The following is a 21,617-nucleotide window of genomic DNA, read 5'->3' on the forward strand; positions in this document are numbered from 1 at the left end:
TTCCACAATCCTATCAATACAACAGCAATCTGGTACCAGTGTTTAGCATAAATTCATAGGTTATTGCACAATATAAATGAGTAAAAGCATAGTTAAGTGTAGGCCCTTTACTGTATATATAGACCCTTTTAACAGGATCCTTTTTGGCAGTCTATTTAGAGTTATCTTTCCTTCCTAGTTTTGTAAGAACAAATGAGTTTTCTTTTCCCATTGTAACTGAATGAACTCATGTATATTAAACACAAAAACCTCTCCTGAAGAACGTTAACTGCTTGATTTAAACCCACAAAAACAGGAGCATTCAGAATGAAAGGTTTCCAATTCCTCTTTAACTCTCCCAGTATTGCAGAACATGAAGGATGGGTACATTCTCAGAAAATCTCAACATCTGGGCATGGATATGTTCAATCCAAATATATTGTCCATTGCTTAAATTTGGGTTTGAGATTTATTTTATTTTCGACTCTTTTCCCAGTTTTAAGGAAAATGCTTTTAAACAGTATCTGTCATTAGGACCATGCATGGCATCAAAATCAAATGAGGTCTCCTTTGGAGCCAGTACAGTTTTGATGGAATTTTTATGGTTCTTCCACTGAAATCATGACTCCCAAAGAAGCTCATGCAATTTCAATGGAAATGTTTGCGGCACAGCCTGAGGTACTTCAAGGTTGCTTTTCTCCTCAGCGCACCTCAACACACCATTGGAGCCTGGGGCATTGTTTGAAAAAGTACAGGGTTAAAAAACAAAAACTTCCAATAATTCACAGATCACTGACACCATCATCCATAATGCAACCAAGATGGTGCCTTTTATCTCACTGCGTTCTTCATAGTCCTTAATTTGGGGATCATTGACAGGACAGATGACAATGCCTCTTTCAGAACTTTTCAGTACTCCTTTTCTTTTTGCGAATACAGACTAACACGGCTGCTACTCTGAAACCTGTCTTTCAGAACTGTTATGATCTAGAATGACAATCTCTACATCTAGTGCATGGGTTTATTGACACCATAAGCTCATTGTGTCACATTATCCTTGTGATTTAAGAACTCTCCAGCGACCGACTAGCGATGGATTTTAATTCACATTATAGACTAGCTGTCTTTTATGTAAACTCATATTTAAGGAGTATTTAATCTGCAGAGCATAGAGACTGTGCACATTTCCCATTTATAAAGTGCCTTCCATTCAAGGATCTCAAAGAGCTTTAAAAATATTATCGAAGCCTAAGAACCGTATGAGGTAGCATTTCAAAGGGGGGTACAGAGAGATGAGAAGTAATTTGAACAAGGTCGCCAAGCTGAGGGTAGAATCCAGAAGTCCAGACACTCTCCGTCTCTTGCTCTAACCACTCATCCCTCTACCTTCCTTGTTTGATGAAAACAAAGTCTATAAAAGTGAGGGCCCTTGATCCAGAGCAAGGTTACAACTACCATTATATGCATTAACAGATGTAACAAGCAAATTATTTTTGCCAAACAAAATTATCTGGACATAGAGCTTCTCTGATTTCTGTAACTAGAGCTGTCTGATTTAAATAAACAAAAGTCCCAGTGAGCCACAATACTTATGTATCGATTTTAAGAGCTTAGCACCTTGAGTCAAGATGTCTTTCAGGCTTATAAGGGTGCCCTAATTCCCACTGAAGTTAATGGGGGTTTTGCAGTGAACACACGCAGACTGTATAGTGAAGGGTGTTCCACCTGGAGCGACATACACTGTCTGAGGTCTTTGGGTGATACCGATGAGACTTCCCAGATATGGTCCAAATTGGCAAGGATGAGTGCTCTGTGCATGGTTCTTACACAGGGCTCTGATATTCTATTTGTACGAGAACAGCAAACAGTTCCTTGTTATTGAGGGAGGATGCTAAAAAGCCAGATAAAAGTGGGCTTTAATGCCTGGTCCTTGGGAATTTCTTGCCGTGCCACAGGAAGGGGGCTGAGGGTTCCAAGGAAAAGTAAGAAAAAACAACCCTGGAAATTGGCAATTAAAGTTGGTTTTAGATTGTGTTCTTACATTATGTTTTCAGAAACACTGGAAATCAGGATCCCTTCCTAACTCCAAAGGAAAAGAAATATTTTCTCTATAACACCAAGAGGAGACTAATAAATAGAGATTATCTGTAGAGCACCATTATTCCCAAAGTGTTTTCCAAATGTAGGGCCCAATCCTAACTCAATGGCACTAGTCGCATGACTAAGGCTGTATCAGGCCGTTCAACTGATACAGACTATGTCTAGGAAAATCAACCTCTAAAAACTAAATTTGGTTAAAGCAGTGACTCCTGAGCTGTGACTTTATAAATCAAAATTTTACTGAGAGAGAGGGGGCAGTTTATGGCTCAGCTATAAACCCCCTTACAATAGTTCTTTGTAAGGGGAACACTAACAGCACCTCTCATAGAATTGAGTTAATCATTCACTTTTCAGTGAGAGCTACTAAAATTTTTGCAAACTGCCTCCTGATGTTAAACATTTGGGTATAAACTGATCTGATTTTTTTTTCATTTCCTGTAATAATGGTCATTGACATATAATATCTCTGTTTATAGCCAGCTTGATAGCTCTTGACAGATCTATATAGATCTATACCTATATCTTTGCTTAGTTAATTTCAAAGTTACACATTCAATGAATACTAACTAAGAAAACAGTTCACAGGAAAAATGAGAATTCCGCTGTACCGTGCCTTTGCTATTGTATGCTCAAATAAATTGGTTAGTCTCTACGGTGCCACAAGTACTCCTTTTTTTTTTGCGAATACAGACTAACACGGCTGCTACTCTGAAACCAGAAAATACACTGTCTTTATTTTAGCCACTCTTACTAGAAAACTGCTTTATTAGGCTTTCAACCAGAGAGCAAACTGAAAAAAAAAAAATGGAGAAAGCATATTCAGTATAATAAACAGTCACTTTTTTGGGAGATGCTATTCATACACAATATCTAAAGTGAAAAGCTTATTAGGAGACCAACTAATGTAAGAATCATAAAATATTAAAATTGCTGCCTTTTAACTTTGCTCCAAGCTGCCAACTGGTGACACAAAATAACCACAATTTAGCAGAAATAATTTGGTTTCAATTAGTGTTTCCTCTCAAATGCAGTACAAAAAAACCTGCATTGGGGTTTTGCACTGCACCTTGCAACTACAATAGTTCAATGAGTTACACTGAGCTACACAGTCCTATATCAGCCAAAAAGCTGGAAGATAATGTAGCACTTTCCATAGATTTTGGTTAATCTTTTAAAATCATTGAGGATTTTTAATTTGACCAATCTAAAGGAAAAAAAAGCATGTCTCAAATGATAGAGTTAAACTAACGCTTCTTCCTCAAATGTATACAGAGTGATTTTGTGTGTGTGTGTGAGAGAGAGAGGGGGCATCCCCCCAGTTTTAAAACATGGTCTTTTAGGATATATTTTCCAAGTAAAACTGAAGTGTTAAATTCTAAATAAAAAATATCTGCCAATACTGGCCTCTTCTAAAATATCTTGAGATGAAAAAGATAGCAAAAGCATATGCCTCCAAAAGGTTTGAATTTTATGATATAATTAGAACTATTGGATAGCAAAATCATTACATAATTATTCACTTGTTTAAAATACTAGCAAAGGGATCTGTGTTTTAATGATGATCTGGTATCCTAATATAGAGTATCAGTTAGGGTATGTAACGTTATTGCTACTGCACAGACACTCAGGTTGTCAATATCTAAGTCTGAGTTAAAGCCACATGCAGGAACTAGAAGTGCTAAAACCAGTGTTTACAAATATATAGGGAAATGTCTTTGTTTAATTTCTAGTTATTAATTGTTAATTATTATTATTATTGTTTATGAGAATATAAACACAAAGAGTAGGCAATCTCCCTTTAGCGATTTCTGGTTTCGGTTATTTGTTCATCTTGAATTTTTATTGATTTTCCATGTACCTTTTTAAAAAAAGAATCCAAAACTTTTTTCGGACAGTTCTCTAACCTTGACTTAAATCTCTTTCACATCATCTCATTTTAATTGCCAATGTATTTTATCTTTTTAAAGTTTTTTTTTTTTTTTTTTTTTTTTAAAGGGAAAGAAGAGCCATATAAACCCAGATAACAAGGTTCTTGCTGTTCCCATAACTGGTACTGCTCAGCTCCCACCGTGTCCAATAGGGGGCGCTGAGATAACCTGCTCAGCGCCGCCTCACATCTGAGCCCAGCACCGGCCCCAGAAGAAGGGAGGACAGCTTGGAAGCTTAGCAGGGTCGAGTACAGATCTTTAGTCTTCATGGATAAAAAGAGATTAAAGGCTAAATTCTTTTTTTGTATCAATTTTAACCAACTACGAAAATGTAGAGCTTTTATCCTTTGATGTTTCCTAGAAAGAAACTGTTATATCAGTTGAGAAATTACATCGTTTCAGAGCCAACACACCCAGCCACAGAGTGGTAAAATAATTTAATTAAAAAGTAATAATATGAAGACTTGATCTTCTTTAGAGGCACTTAAAAGCTGGCACAAGCAGCCTCCCCTTCCCTTCTCCCCACTGTTTCAAATGTTTTCTGAATTGCCATTACATCTGATTAATTATTTTAAAAAATCAAATAACTCTTGATTATGGCTGTTATTCATGGTTAGTAAGTTTTGGGGGTTTTCTTCTTCTCCCCCCCCCCCCCCGTCTTTCCTTTATATTATTCCTACAAATCTACTCTAAAGGGGCAAGGTATCATGGCAAAACCAAACCATTTAAAAATAATAAATTTACATCCATTTATGGTACCAAGCCTAAATAAAATTGTGACTGGTTCCCCACTACAAAAACTCTTCACCTGTATTTAAATAGCATGTCTTTAATTACGGCAGTTGGGGATGTATGAGGCTGAAATGAAATTAGCAGTCATTACCAGTCCTTTAACTCTGTGGTGCTTTTGATCAGCACTAAATTAGCTTTCCAGTCCTAACAAAGGCTCTATAGCAAGCACTGGGCTGTAAATAAGACAGCTCGACCTGCCCTCCACACCTTTTCTCTTGTCAATCACAGCTCTATCATTCAGCTCAAGATTAACCTTTATCTATCCAATTCTTTAAAAAAAATAAAAAAATAAAAATCGCACAACTTTGCTAACAGCACCCAAAAAGAGCTTCTCGCGAAATGGTTTCATAATTAGCCAAAATGTCAAAATCTGCCAATTCCAAATCAATTTTATGTGTATTAGGAGGCAGTAGAAGATTCAGGTAGTTACATTTATTTCTCTATCACTTCCTCTGAATGGCCACCCCTCATGTAGTGATCTGCTCACGGAGAATCCCCGTTTCTTTCCTGCCTTCCAAGAATTATTTTAGAGCGCCTGTTTTGGAGGACCGGGGATGGGGAGAAATCTGAGGCTTTTTGTAAAGGCGTGACTCTGCTGAAAATAATCAGTTTGCGCTTTGGGAAGGCTGCAAATCAGCAAGGGGGGAAAACAGCTGCCTTCCGGTAGGAGTCAGGTAGAGGCTAATCTTCACGTTACCATTAGGGGGCGCGAGAGAGCAGGTCCTAGCCTTATACAGCTGGCAGCTTGCCAAGGAAGCTAGCCGCTTCATCATGCTATACCTATATATTCTCAGGTAATTTCCCCCACCCACGCCCGTGTATTCCCCTCCACCACACACAACACCCCTTCCGTGTAAGTGGCCCCAAATAGGAGCTATTTCCCGGAAACCAAATTAACAGGGCATCAAATGAAACAGCAAGATCTCTAAACCGGTTCCTTCCAGGTAAATGTACATTCTACAGTTTTGATCAAGTTCTAGCCCAGACCTCCTCTCTCCGTATCCTGCAAAGGGGTCATGCCAAATCAACCAGCATCGTTTTAAACACCCAATAGGTGGAAAGCTGACGATCACCTCTCTTTGCTCAAAGCTGAATAGGTCACAGAACCATTTGCGCCACATGGGGAGGAGAGGGGGAAGCTTTTGCAAGGCAACTAGTCCTGCCTAGCATTCAGGATGCAGCAAACTAATGCACAATTCACTTCACTTTAGCAAAACGCAGACGTCTACATGCCATTCCCAACATGTAATGTTTCATCCCCAGACTTGCCAGTTACACGATTGGTAAATGGAGGTACATTTCCAGATTTTTAAAGGTCTCAGGGAAGAGGGGAGGGGAACCGTGAATGTCAAAGTTCTCTTGCAACTACTTACATGTCCATGCCAGATCAGGGTGTTGTCGAGTAAGTAGTTTGATTGGCAGGATACAGCGAAAGTCCGCGTGGACTCTTGAGTTCTATTCAGCCCCGGGGGGTTGATCACTTTTCACCGGACACAGGCAGTTGAAGGAAGCTTTCACGTCCCCTTCTCTTCTCTTATCCTTCTCCATCCAGGACAGAGAACGAATCCATTTCGGTTTTTCTTCCCCCGGCTCTCCTTCCGTTTGCCTACACATCCTCCAAATCCTAGCCCTAGCTTTTAACTGCAGTCCCTGGAACAAGGGGGGAAAAATCGTTTATGGTTTAAAAAAAATCCAAATGGCTGATTTGTGTGTATGTGCATTATAAGAAAGCACCCACAACAACAAAAAAGTCACTTCTCTGTCCTCCACCGTGAAGCAGAATAATAATAATAATAAAAAAGCTTTATATTTTTGCAGTGGGTATTCAAAGATAATTTGATGCCATTGTTTCTGCTACAGATGGTTCTTTTTAATACAATAACACTGCTCTTTGTGCGTACTACACACAATAAAAATCGAAAGCGTTCTCCTGAATAACCATTTTGTTCTCGCTTGTATAGGGCCAACAAAAGCTACCGTGAGGTAATGGGTTCTGTTTATTGAAGCCATAGAATAGGGGTCTGATAAAGATTTTTTTTTATATAGGAGGGGAAAAATAAAGCCCTCGCAAGGTCGAACTGATCTCTTCATGTTTTTATTATTATTATTAACGTTTTCACCAGTAGATTTATTTCAATTGCAGCTGCAGGGGTTTTCCCCTCGAGTACTAATCAGCCCAAACATCTGTTTATTTTCATTTGGGGAGATCTGCAGTTGTATCCAAAGCTAAACATCTAGAGTTTACGAGGGAGTGGGGCAAAACAGCACACAGGCGAAGGCATGGCAAATGAGTGACGGAGAAACCAGGTTAAGGAGAACCTATATCTAATCTTATCTGTCTATCTGTGTGTGTGTGTGTGTTGTTTTTCAATCTGCTGTCCACACACACAAAGGCATAAACTGATCCTAACGGACATCAGGATTAGCATAAAGTATTTTCAATCATGTTAATAGGCAGGCATGTATCTATACCCCCACACAAGCACGGTACAGATCCCCCACTAGTCTGATTAAAACATGACGCATTCCCCATCAAAGTTCCTACCTCCTCTTTAATTGTTTTTGTAAATAAGGATATTTAACTAGTCCTTTCTCCGGCGCCTTAGGTTTACCCCGAAGTGTATCTCAACCACCAGAAATAGAAAGTTAAAATGTATCTAGGATGCTCTGAGATCTACCAGAGTTCGTTTCAATTGCTAACTTCTGCTTAGAAATGAATACATTAGCAACACTAAAAATGATATTAGAGGGAAACACTAGGAGGCAGCTTTTTATTTGCTTGTGAGTTGTTTCATAGGTCACGAATTCTGCATCCTGAAATCGCCCTCGTTCACCTCATTTTTGGATTTGGTTACGGCTGAGGTCTGTATCAAGTGCAAGAAAGCCCCAAAGCAAAAGAAAGTGCTTAGACAATAGGTCTCTGCGGGAAAGTTGTTAGTCAGGGCCTGTGTTTGTCTACCTTTCTATAGGAATTAATGCCACAGCTCTCTGTGCCTCTGTAGCCCGGACTGACAGTAATCCACCTCTGTGACTTCTGCCCTTTGTGTTTTCATAAAACTGGGCTCACTTGTAGCAAGACAACAGCCCAGAATAATGACTTTAACCTTCAAACGTTCTTTAATTAGCTTTTTCAGCAAAATAAAAGATGCTCAAATGAGCCCTTTGACAAAAATGACCTGCGCCTTCAAACTCCACTTTCCCTCTTGGAACTAAAACGTTATTGGTTTAGAACTCATCTGAAGTCACCTAATAAGGATTATTTGCGAACCGTTACTGACACGCCAATTAAAACTTTTCCGATGGAATGATGGAAACACAGATAAGCATCAAAACGGAAAATTAAACTACAGTATTTGCACATGGCTTGTTTTGCACCAATCAGTTTTATACCTCAGGATAAACATCTTAGCACCAGCTTGCTCAGAACTAAAGGGGGAAGACGGAGGGGACCAGTTGAAAACTGGTTTGATCAGTGCAAACACCTAATGAGAAACGTGAAATGTTGCCCCAATATTTACAAAGATTACTACCATATAATCGTGACTTCAATAGTTCAACAGTTTTAAACAGAAATATAGACACACATCTATATTTCTATATTATACAGATTCTCAGAGGGTCTGCATTCCGAATGCGATATGGACAGCTTTTATTTTACAAGCTTAATACCGACGAGTTCATTTGCACATAGCTTCGATCCGTTCACTTGCAGTTGCATTTCGCTGAGTCTTATGTAATTTTGCAATAGTATTTAAATACGACAAGAAAAAATAATAAGTGAACACAACTCTAAAATGCACGAGGCTTAGGAAATCGTGTAAATACTTCACTGAACTGTAAAATTCAGGAAGTAATTGAGAAACGTTATTTTATTACTCAGGCCAGTGAAGGAAGTAGCCTACTGGCAAATATGGCATTTTTTCTATCTACAATGGGCCTTTTGGTTAACTCTGAATCAGACTCTGAAAGCTTGATTAGCTTACCGAGGAAACATGATTCACTCAGACAAAACCTCCTGGTGACTCAGATAGCCAACGTCGTGGTGAGATACTGTGTACAAATCTTGGTAGGGGTTTACAAGAAAAATTAAAAAGGCACTCCAAATAATTATGACAAAGAGATCACCAGAAACGTAGGCGGGAAATATGAAAGCATCTCTTTAGCCTTAAGCACTCATTTGGTTTAAATCTCAATTTGTACATAACCAGAACTGAAACCATTAGTTTGTAGGGACAGGGTTGCCGCAATTGATAGATATGTACCAATATATAATACTTTCTGGAGAAGAGAAGAACCACAAATTGGATTGGCTTCTAGAAAACAGGTCTCTACATGTATTTTCATTCCATCCAGCTCAGGTTTCTGGATCAGACACATACTGGAAGCATTCACTGTAAACTAAAGTTTATTTCCCGTCCTCTGTAGTGTTACTAAATAATTTACCAAAGTTTGGCTTTTACAGCGCACGCTTAGCTCGCAATAACCCCGCGAATCCAGGAACAGAGATAAGACAACAGATCACTTCAAGGCTGCGTATAAACGTTACACGTGCAAGCCCAAAAGAAACGAAACATCTGTTTCATATTTGTGCTCTTTTCCTTGCTTGAATAGCCGTGAATGAAGAGTAGCTGCCCAATACCGCTAATATGTGCCAAGGGAGTGAATAGATCCGCGGGGGGTTTACCTGGAGTGAAAATACTGATCTCTAAATTAAAGAATGGAGGAATGTGTTTCTGTAACTAGTTCCTTGCAAAGTCGTGGGGGTTTTGCACGGCTATCATGTTTTTGCTTGTTTGTTTGTTTTTGGTAGTCCTTTTTCCGTAGTTTAATCGAACTCATATCCACAGGCAAGACTGTTGTATAAAATTTAGTCCCCCAGCCTATCTTCCCAAGGGAATTAAGTTGAACGTTTAACGGGACAAACAGGTCATTCTTTTTAAAATGTGGATCGGTGACAAAGGGGTTGAAGTCTAATACCAGCGGATTTCTCTTTTAATCGCAAGGTGCACATTTGTTCTCCACCATCCTGAAAATTACACACTGCAACCAAATGCAGATTTCCAGTAGTGCGGTTTGAAATGCCGCTTTTTTGACTCGTTATGTGCAACGCAGGTGGCCGCAAAAATAGCCGTAGGGCACCAATAGTGCAGGGAATTTGGGGTACGGTGGACGGATCTCCCTGCCTGGATTTTCGAATCAAGAGTTTTCCAGGAGCCTGCATTCAAAAGCAAATCAGCATGCTGCAGAAGGGTGCCCCAGGTTTTAGTTTTTAAAACTTCACACAACATCCCAGAGGGAGACTGCCGAATTAATAAGGTACAACTTTAGGGCGAGACATAGGAAGCCAACCTTCCCGAGTCCTCCCTCAACTTTCTAAGCACAACGAGGTCCTCAACTCCTACAGTCATAGAACCATAATTTGGACAGGAAGTGTGTGTGTGTGAGAGAGGTTTGCTGCCAAACTAGGAGCTGTAAGAGCAGTTTGTGATCAGATAACATGATTAGTCTTAAAACCCAAGGCACCTAAGACTCTAGGCGTTTTGGAGCAGAAAAAAGGGAAGATAAATACTTGACGTCCAACCTAACTGTACTGGAAGCTGTTTTAAAATATGCCGGTGATAAATGCTAAGGGAAAAGCATGACCAAGAGCCAGATCCTGCCGCCTATATATACCCGAGTAATCGATAGGGAGGACAGGGGCTCATTGACTACTTCAGCGAGTAAAGATTACTCAGGTGAGTAAGGGCTACAAGATCGGATCTCCAAAGTATTAGTTGTTATAACCTGCACGTGTGTGCTGCAGTAGGATTCGGCATCAGAAACGGGGCGGTTATCACAGTTTCTAGGTATTTTTTCCCATGCTGAAGTTCACACTGTGTTTTAGAATGGTTTTGTGCAATATCCACCTTCGGTTGTGTGTTGGAGGGTGGCTTTCAAAATACAGTCATTAGCGTGATTTTATTTCCTTCACTTTCACAGGAGACCGAGAGATTAAAAGTACTTTTAATTGTATAACCTAAACCTATAACTCCACAAACTGCAGCCGAGTGCCTTAATGCTACTTTCCCATTCATTTCTTTAGGTGCTTAGCGAGACATTTTTTTTCATAGATGGAAAATGGGCCCCAAATGATCACTTCCAGTCCTTCTTAGTTCACTTTTCATGAAAGTAGCGCACAGGTTTCCAAAGAACCAGTCTCTCTCTCTCTCTCTCTCTCTCTCTCTCTCTCTGTGTGTGTGTGAAAAGCCACAATCCTTGGCAAGGTCATAAAAGCCCCCCACAATCCTACAGTGTTAAAATAATATTTGTGAAATACCGAGAGCGCCCTTTTGTCCCATAATATGATGGCAAAAATTTCAAACAAATTAAAGGTAAAGCACATATACAAAAGCAGCTTTTGTAGGGCTGCCGGTTTGAAGACACAGACATGTCTTTCTCCGTGTAGAAATGCATGGCACAATTTTAGAAGGGTTGCCCGAAATAAAGCCAAGTGCAGAGTTTTTAAAGGGTTCGGTTTTCCCCCTGATTGCTAGGACATACCTGAGACGTCTCATTCTTTTATTACCACAACATATTCTTCGCTATAAAAAGTCTTGCCACCAGTTGCTATGGTTAGCTATAGGGTCAAATGTACCATTAAAGAAATGTAACCACTGACTGCAGCAAAGAGTTTCTCCTGGTAGAAAGACGAAGAGGTCCGGAACCCCCACCTACTGTTTCAGCCTTTTAGCACATTCATTCCAGGCGCGCCATACCTTTATAGACCAGTCTCTTTAGATGTCAGATATTTGTCTCTCTAGATATTTCACTGCGAAGGCTTGGGCTTGTTTTGCAAACTAATAATCGGCTAAAGTTTTCAAGTGAGTGAAATATCGAATGAATTCCTATAAAAGTCTGCATTAAAGAGATGCTCGTTAATAGACTCCTGAGCTGTGTATGTGTCTACATAAGTAAACACTCATTATATATTGTGTATATCACATACACAGTATACACCATCCATAATCTATGACACATATGATATATAGTATTATACATATGATATATACACACAGATATACACACACATATAACACACACACACAATACACACACACAGAGATATATAGAATGTATATATGTGTGTATATTGTGTGTGTGCATATACATCTATATATATATACACACATATACATGTGATATACATATATATGGAGCAGATTATTATATATTAGCCAGGAGGAAACTTTCCCCCTGGAATTTGCAGGGAAGGATCAAACCTTAGTTGGAAGTGGAAAGCACTTAATTGGTAGTGTCATATTTGGCCCTTTTCTTGATCTGTCCACCTACCTCAGTTAAGAGATAACCACAACACGGACAGAGTTCTTTCACAGATATTTATCTCTGTGGTTTCATATAGTTTCCCATCATCAATATCCCATTATAGGAACACAGATTGATCTTTTACATGGATCCCCTAAACATTACACATGCCACGACTGGCTGCTTGTGAAATTCAATTGGAAACCTCAGGTACCAGGCCCTGCTTTGGAGAGCCTCTCCTCATGCTTGCAGTCAGATTGTTCATTCTCAGTTTTTCAAGGACTGGGGTTTACATCCAGACACTACAAGGCCAAGAGTAACAAACAAGGACTGAGCACGTGTCCAACGCACTGTACACTGCCTCCCTCCCTCTGTCCTTCAAACAGGTGAGAGACACCAAATGGGAATCCTACTTAATGGTTTGAAACTCTCCATCAGTGTTAATCGTACAGTAGCAACTTCCAGGGTCCTGATATGTCACGCTATCTAGATTACAACTGCTTCAAAGAATATTTGATAATTGAAACCGAACAATGTGCAACCATGAGGAGGCTCTCCAAATCAGGGCATGGGACATGAGGTTTCCAACTGAATTTCACAAACACACCATCCAGTCAGCAAGTCATGGCGCACACAATGTGTAAGAGATTTATGTAAAAGATCAATCTATGTTACTATAATGAGCAAATGAGTAAAAACTAAGGGGGCCATAGCTGGCACTGAATTAACCAAGTATACAGTGGGTTAGGCATCAGCCACTGCTGTCAAATGCAAGGCACAATAACCTAGGAGGAGGCAGCTATACAAGAACAGATGACTGGAATCCAGAAAACCCCAATTAACCTCATTACTTATTACAAAACTCTACTATTTATAGACTGATTTTCCAAAAAGTTAATTTAAAAAAAAAATCGGTTGGACTATTATATTACATGTTTTGCTCAAATCACCCAAATCAGCATTGCCCTTCTTAAGGTCAGAGGAATGTATTTTAAAACATTCATATATTAAATAAATATGTATTGTTATTTTAATAGGCACTGTGGATAGTTTAATTTGTATCTGTATTAAATTAAACATATGGTGAACAGGGTATAATAGATTTTCTATAATTTAGCTGCCAATGTGGCAACAGAAGCCAGTTACTCTCACCAGCAGACTTGTCAGTGGTTTGTTTACTAGCTTATTTGAATTAAAATAAAGCTTCGCTTCTGCTGACTGCACATCATTATCTATGAGACCATAATCCTGCTAGCAAATCCTATATCTTCCAGAACTGGCTCTTTTGTTTGGGATTACTGAGAGCTTAGCCTATAACAAAGAGGAATAAGGCATCCCTCTCATCCTGGTAATTAAGTGTGGGGAGTAATTTAGAAACAAACCCAGAAAGATGTACAATTTGGAGTTATATTTCTATACAGAATTGAGGAACAGGAGAGGCCAAACACTGATTATGTTAACATAATGTTTAAACTATTAAACTACTGTACTACAGGAAGCCAGCTTTTAAAAATTATTAGCAACTATCAATAAAGTATAAAGTTGCTTTACACAAGAATGAATTTTTTTAACCAATCTAAAGGTATGTTGGAAAACTTGGGTGGGGCTTAAAAACTGCAGGCTATTTAAAATCTTATATTTTATATATTATATATACACACCTTTTACAACATCTCATTGAGCAATTAAAGAACATAAATTAATCTGTGTTAAAATGGTATTTTATTTTATAAAATCCTGCAGCTGATTAGCTGGTTTTGAATAAGAATATTGGTTAGGAGACATTTTGAGCACACTTATTAAAATGCTGTATTTTCAAACAGCAGGGATATCTATTTTCTTTTGGATAAATAAAGAAGTGGTTCAAAATGGTCAGCATTTTACACCCATCTTGGAAATAACCCGAACATTCAGGAAAGAGAATGGAGTATATTTTAGCCAAGGTGTAACCAGTCAAAACTATATCAATAACATATAGATTGTGCGACTCTGGGTACATTCCTGTAACTCTGTTCTCTCTCTTTCTGAAATGTTATACATAAGTTGTAGAATTGCACAACTAGGTAATGAAAAAAAAAGGGGGGAGTGCTTAGTACTACATAGATAAACAATGTCTATTTGCAGAAGACAAGTAAAGACAGGGGTTGATTTATGAAAGTCTTCAACATTAATTGTCACAGATGGGAATTCTGAGGACCTCTGTGAGCCCAAACCAGGCCCTAGTGAATTATAAAGCAGGTCCTTAGACTTTAAAAACATTTAGGCAAAGTGACAGTTCAGAACATCTGTTAGCCTTCTGTCTGAGTATACACTGGATGTCATGGAGTGCACAGCTGTAGCCATTTTCTGTTTCTTTTTGCAACATCTGTCACAGCAGTACAGTAATATAGGTAATTATCAACACCTCATATAAACTGCTATTTTAATTTTTTGAATAAGTAAAATTAGCATTATAGCCTTTTGCAAAAATAAATAAATAAAATAGAGAAAGATATCTAATATTTTTCCCTTTTAAGACTGAATGACAGATCTGATCACTTGGAAGAGTGGAAATTCAGAAAAATTCTTTGCAACAAATAAGGGCCTTAGGGTAACAAAAAAGAATTAGGTGAGAACAAGAGAACAAGTTTAAATGCTCTTTCTCTCTCTCTCACGACATCTGAGTCTCATCTGTCATAAACAAAGAAGATCAGTAACAGGAAAAGATAGGAAACCACTAATCATCTATGGTTTTCACCATGCAAAAGCAGCTGTCAAATAATGTATGTTTTACCACAGTAACAAAGTCAAAGGCTCATCAGTTCCAAGCAATTTTATTGTCAATTGGTCATTCTTTTTCTCAACATCTGCAATAAGAAAAAGATCACCTTGCAATGATGCAGAGGACTTCCATCCCCCTGGCCAGTGATGAACTGGGCAGAGAAATTATCAGCAAGACCTATCAGAACTGAAGCACACATTCCAGAAACAATTGAAGAGAAAGAGTATGGTAAGAGAGAACCTTTAAAAAAGTAACAGGCCATCAAGCCATTTTTTCGAGATCACATCTGGTAATTTCAAATGAGAAGATATAGAGATACTATTCTTATGGACCATTGCTAATTACTGAAGATCGTATACTTCATCGCAGGCAGTATGGGGAGGCTTTTCAAAAGTGACTAGTGATTTTTGGATGCCTCAATTTTTGGGTGTTCAACCTGAGACACATTACAGGAGTCTGATTTGCAGAGGTCAGGTGCTTAGCAGTTTTTGAAAATTAGGCCCCTTTCAGGTGTCTCAAGTTGGGCATCCAAAAATCAAGGCACCCAAACTCACCAGTCACTTTTGAAAATCTTGGCCAACATATCCAATTTTAACAAACGTACTATTATTTTATTCGTGCAGTATATGGAGCAATAAGGCAACACTGTCAAGCAACAGTTCTAAAGAATATGTCAGCCTGTAAGTCTATATGTAAAGAATGAGCCTAGTGATAGAAAATAAAATAATAATGTTGCAGACAGATTTAATTATTTAAACATGTAAGGTAATCTTAACCAACTCATTATGCTTCCTTTGTTTACATAACCAAAAGAACAGCACTTTTGTTAGAAGTTGTAATTCTAGTGTGTTTTCTAGTATGTTCAAGACTGGGAAAGTGCTGTCATCTCCTTTTAGAAAGATGAAGTATATGGAACAAAGTGGTCACTAATGTGCTCTATTTAGTTCCTGTAGTATAGTCTGGAAGAAGACCTGCAATTGCTAGATCCACTATGCTACACACATTCTAAAACAGCAGCCGTGGAATAAGAGGAAGGAAAAGGCCTTGGGCAGTAAGTTTCTGAAGTCACATAGATTTCACATTTTGAATTTACTCCTAAAAGGGGGACTTTGAAAGAGAGGGAATGTTATCCAGCTTGAGAGAGGGGCTCTGCAAGGAAGTCAAAGGGAGATTTTTTGGGGGGTGGGGGGAGAGTGTGTGTTGATCTATGAGAAAAGAAATAGCAAGGGAAAAGAAACCTAGAAAAGAGAGAGGGAGAGAATGTGTGTATCTGAAGCAAATACTCACCAGGAACTATACATCACACCACAGAAACACTAACACAGGAACCAATCCCTGTAGCAAACCACGTTGCCTACTCTGTCCCCATATCTACTCTAGCGACACCATCAGAGGACCCAGCCACATCAGAGGCTCATTCACCTGCACGTCTACTAATGTTATATATGCCATCATGTGCCAGCAGTGCCCCTCTGCCACGTACATTGGCCAAACCGGACAGTGCCTACGTAAAAGAATAAATGGATACAAATGAGACATCAGGAATGGTAACATACAAAAGTCAGTAGGAGAACACTTCAATCTTCCTGGACATTCTATAACAGATTTAAAAGGAGCTATACTTGAACAAAAAAACTTCAGAAACAAAAAAACTTCAGAAACAGACTTCAAAGAGAAACAGCAGAACTAAAATTCATTTGCAAATTTAACACCATTAATTTGGGCCTGAATAGGGACTGGGAGTGGCTGGCTCTTTACAAAAGCAGCTTTGCCTCTCCTGGAATTGACATCTCCTCATCTATTATTGGGAGTGGACTACATCCACCCTGATCGAATTGGCCCTTTCAAAACTGGTTCTCCACTTGCGAGGTAACTCCCTTCTCTTCCTGTGTCAGTATAATAATGCCTGCATCTGTAATTTTCACTCCATGCATCCGATGAAGTGGGTTCTAGCTCACGAAAGCTTATGCCCAAATAAATCTGTTAGCCTTTAAGGTGCCACCGGACTCCTTGTTGTTTTTGTGGATACAGACTAACACGGTTCCTCCCTGATACTTGTATCTGAAGTAGGCAGTCAGGAATTAGCACCAGTGGACAAGTGAGAGAGTGAACCTTTTGAGTGTGTTTGTGTGTTTTTACAGGGGAGTTATTCTTTCCATATGTTCCTCTTTAGAGGTCTCTCTATTTTACCCAGTGTTAATGAAGCTGTGGTAGTTATATATAAGGCAGTGCTCAGGACTTGCTTTAAATTTCTGGACCATCTAGCTAGGTCAGCAGTTCTCAGACTTCACTGCACCATGACCCCCTTCTGACAACAAAAATTACTACACAACCCCAGGAGTGGGGACCGAAGATCGAGCCTGCCCGAGCCCTGACACCTGAGCTCCACCGCCCTGGGTGGGAGGGACAAAGCTGAAGCCCAAGGGCTTCTGCACTAGGGTGTGGGGGGGATGTAACCTTAGCCCTGGGCGGTGGGGCTTGCGCTTCGGTCCTGGGCCTCAGCAAATCTAACACCCAGCCTTGGCGACCTCGTTAAAATGGGGTTTCAGCCCACTTGGGAGTCCTGACCCACAGTTTGAGAACCCCCGAGCTAGGTTGATCTTGGGATCCACAAGCCCAAATCTTATTCTCTCCCCTGGATCCTCAGCATCCTTTCTTCCCTTCCCCAGTTACTCACATCTCTGTCTTCCTTTTCCCAGATCACTCACCCCTCTGACATCCTCAGGTTTCCCAGCTTCCTCTTTTATTGACTCCTCAGAACTCATTGCTTGACCCCTGTGCTTCAGCTTTCCCCCTCCCCCTTTGTTGCCATCCCCACCCTCACCCACGCACCTTGGCCCTACGTCATACAATCTGGGGCCCTGGAGAACAAAATTAAATGCCAGGAGACTTTCTCCAGCCTGGGTTCAAATCCCTGTCTGTGGTTTTTGTGGGTCCCCAAAAAGCATCCTCGGAGCACTACCATCCTCCCAATGAGTCATTAACACTGTGGGTTTCTCTTGCTCCTCTTTAGTGACCATGCAGATGGATGTTTAAAGGGATTTTGTCAAGTTAAAATTCACATTGTAAACATTTCCTTCCTTATGTTACTACTATCATCTTTGATTTCAATGAAAAGATTTTTAAAATACTAATTTATTTTTCACGATTTATGCTTTTGTTCACTTTTTGCATTCCTCTCTCTTGAAAACAGCCCATTTAGTTCCACTTTTCTTTATAGGAATTAAGTTTCTAGTCAATTGCATTTTCAGGTTGTCACCTTCAAGTACTATACTGAAATGTATGGATTATAAATATGGCAGGAGAATATGTTTCTGTTTAAAATGCTGCTTCCATTGGTTTTCTTTTAAAGACTGAAATATTTTTAGTGGTCTTGTTTTATTAAATTTAAATTGAATAAATTAAATTGAATAAAATTTGATATGACAGCATACCTTCAAAAATCACAGATCTTGTTTTAAAAACATTCAGGTGCTAATGTTCTTTGGCTAATATTACACACTTTCCTCTCCCCTCTCAATAAAATGATCTTATATGGCCCCATTACCTTAGCATCTGAACGCCTGATTCAAACGTCTAAGGTTGTTTGAGCTATTGCAGATCACATAATAGGAGATAGGTTTGCCCACATATTCACTATACTACTACTCTTTATTTTAAGAGATTGCTTTGTAAAGAGCTTTGCGGTATCAAGACTATAAAAAGTGCTACATAAAACAACATTCTATTGAATTCAAGAGATGCAAAATAGGAAAAAACAAACCAACTTAAATTTGAACCATTCCTCCTCCCCTTAATCAACAATAACAATGGTGGAACAGTCCATTAACACTCTTGCATTCAGCAATATCTGTCTTTTTAAAAGAGGCAGTGGAATGTTAGGCTAATAGAGTGATCTGATTGGCTGAACATTGTCAGGTATCTTATAATTGATACTTTTCAGCATCAGCACAGAGGTAAGGGCTTTAGCCTTGAATACTGCCTACTAACAATATGCCAGCATGCAAAAAAAAAGAAAGTACTACATGTATTTATTAAAATAAACACTTTAAAACAGTCTTCTTTTCATACAAATTCATTATCTTACAGTATATGTAAAAGGTACTTTTGTCATCCATGTATACAATCAGCTTCACACACACAACACACACAGATACACACAGAGATGCCCATCATATTGCATGAGACTGATTCATCTCATTATGTTTTGTAACTTAATTCTCCAGTTCTTGTCATTTCAGTTGGAATGCATCCAGATCAACCCTCTTTTCTAAGATGAAATAAAAATATTTCAAGGCCAGATCCACCATGTAATACAATCACATCCAACCATCAAACAGGATGTTTCCTACGTTTTAGAGGCTCATAGTTCATGTTCTAATAGAGCGAGGGCCATAGGGATGGTCCTTTTGCACTTCTATGCCACTTACAACAGAAAAGACAAGAGAAATCTGTTGTGGGTATGAGTGAATTTTACAACATTCAGAATAGGCAGCAGTAGCCAGATGGAGAATTCCAAGTGCTGTGGCTTTCACAATTCCTGGCCAAGAAGCTGTTCACTAGCTATCTACCATGTTAATATTTTTGATACACTTGAAAATACAGACATAGATAAGGGAGGAAAAAGGAAAGGGGAATAAAGCCTAACACCACCACAGGTTGTGGTTTTTGCACTGAAGCAGAGAAAGGGAGAAAAGTAATCCCACTAGTAGAACGAGGTAACTAATTAAAAGACTAAGAACATTTTAATGAATAAAACTGGTGAGTTTAGTTCTCTGTTACCTTTGTTTTGCAAGTATTTGGATGACCACCAATTTATTCATGGAAATGTTAGATGGAGGCTTCACTAACTCCAGTAGCAAATCAGAGATAGTAGATGATCTCCTTCTGGAGATGGATGAAAATCAGGTGCCCATCTTTGATACCATTGATCATGGTGCGTTTTTTACTTGCCTGGAATGGATACTGCTGATCTTAAGAGACTTTGTTTTTACTGGATGAGTATTCCCAGATAGTGATGCAGGGGTTGCTATTTTTCCCTCTAGGGCAGTATCATGTGGAGTCCTTCCGGGACCTATCTTGTCTTCCCTCCTGATCATATTGTGTTTGGGGATCTTAGATTAGCAAAGGGGTGCAGGCTGCTGTGTTTTCAGAAAGCTGATGACCATCAGCTCTATTTCTTTATCACAACTGACTTAGCCTGTCCTGCTGAATGCTAGCCCTAACGACTATGGGAAATTGGGAGATGGAAGGGAGTTAGCTGGCTGAAGTTCAATCTAGCTAAGACTGAAGTGATGCTGGTAGTTTGGGGGAAGCAGACAAAAGATACGATGATGATTTCTACCTCTTTGACAGAGGTACGTTACTCTTATTAGTGATGAATATGTGTAATATTGGATTCCCAGAGGCTGTCAGACTATCATGTTGTGGCAATGTTCCAGATCACTTTTTACTGTCTGCACCTGGCTAGAAGAGAGGAGGAGAGTTTTATGCTGTGCTGGCTATTTAATTGTATTTTTTGTTTGTCTCATTTATGACAGGGATGCCTAGAGCCTTGGTTAGGCAACCTTTTTTACTTTTGGAAAAAATCTAAATAAATAAGTGACCTTTCACCAGAAAATTTGTACTGGGGGTGCTTAAGCAGTGAGTTGAGCCAAGTTAGAAAGGAGAACTCTCTCTGTCCTCTCCATATGATCAACTCAGCCCTAGCCCTGCAAGCACTTAAGCATGCGTCTAACTTGAAGCATGTAAGTAGTTCCACTGACTTCCATGGGATAATTCATTTGTATATGGTTAAGCACATGTGTGTAAGGATTGGGGCCCTGATGGGTAAATCTGATGTGCAGGATTGGGGCCCTGATGGGTAAATCTGAGGTACTGCTCTGACAATAGCAAACATCAGAAATTTCTCTGTGTGTGTGTTTTGCCACTGCTTATCCATTCTAATAATCTAATATCCTATGTCATGCCATTTTGGATTTAGCATTAGGCAATTTTATAATCCAAATGAAAATTCTTGTTATTGTTCTCACTCATTCTGAAGAAGCAAAACACAGTATATTGAATGCGGTACGTGTATATTACATGTATAAGATATTCTAAAATGCTGTGTGAATATATTGTTTATGAACGGGGTCAGAAGATAGCCTTGGAGACTGAATTTCTTTTCCACAGAACGGCCTCAGTACCAGTGCAAACTTCTACACGCTGCCCCTAGCAATGTACTTCAGCTCTGGCCTGGAGGGTATTACCTCTGGGTAATTCAGTCTCTTATAACCCATTCACTATTTGGCCTCTAATATGACAATCAACAAGGGTAGTAATTATTGTCAGTTAGACTCTGTGCCCAATTATCAATCCCTTACATCATCCACTCTTTCCTTACCTGATTGCCATGACATTTTTCATGTATGAAGATGTTAGCATGAATCAGAGAATGCATTTTGTTGGCATTTTTTGTTCTTACATTCCGTTTTCCTTCCATTTGCCATATTGCCATTGTATTAAAGGAAAAGGTATATTTCAGTAGATGAGAACTGAAGATTGTGTAGTGTAGTGGACAAAGAATCTACCTTATATCTCAAAGATACTAAACTCAAACACTGTTAAGGATGTACAAGTTTTAAAATGTCTATTTCCTTTTTTAAAATCAATAGTTGTAATTAATGAACTCATCACTTTTCTGGAGGAAAAGTAAAAAAAAGAGAAATTATATTTGATTCTAAATTTTTGCCATTTAAAAAGCCAAGTTAAAA

At 39.0% G+C, this 21,617-nt stretch overlaps 1 protein-coding gene across 4 annotated transcripts in view; it reads right to left on the reverse strand.

Moving 5' to 3' along the window:
• The window catches only part of SOX2 (SRY-box transcription factor 2), a 107,492-nt gene that overhangs the window by 37,706 nt on the left and 48,169 nt on the right, over nucleotides 1–21,617 (reverse strand). For 3 of the 4 annotated variants that reach the window (XR_014713052.1, XR_014713054.1, XM_084639739.1), the window contains exon 2: nucleotides 6,173–6,449. The exons of the other annotated variant lie outside the window; for it this stretch is intronic. The gene's annotated coding sequence lies outside the window, so the exon portion shown is untranslated. The remainder of the gene's footprint in view (nucleotides 1–6,172; nucleotides 6,450–21,617) is intronic. 4 annotated transcript variants of the gene reach the window in all.

Source organism: Lepidochelys olivacea (genome assembly GCF_965140295.1).
Source record: "Lepidochelys olivacea isolate rLepOli2 genome assembly, chromosome: 9".
NCBI classification, from domain to species: Eukaryota; Metazoa; Chordata; order Testudines; family Cheloniidae; genus Lepidochelys; species Lepidochelys olivacea.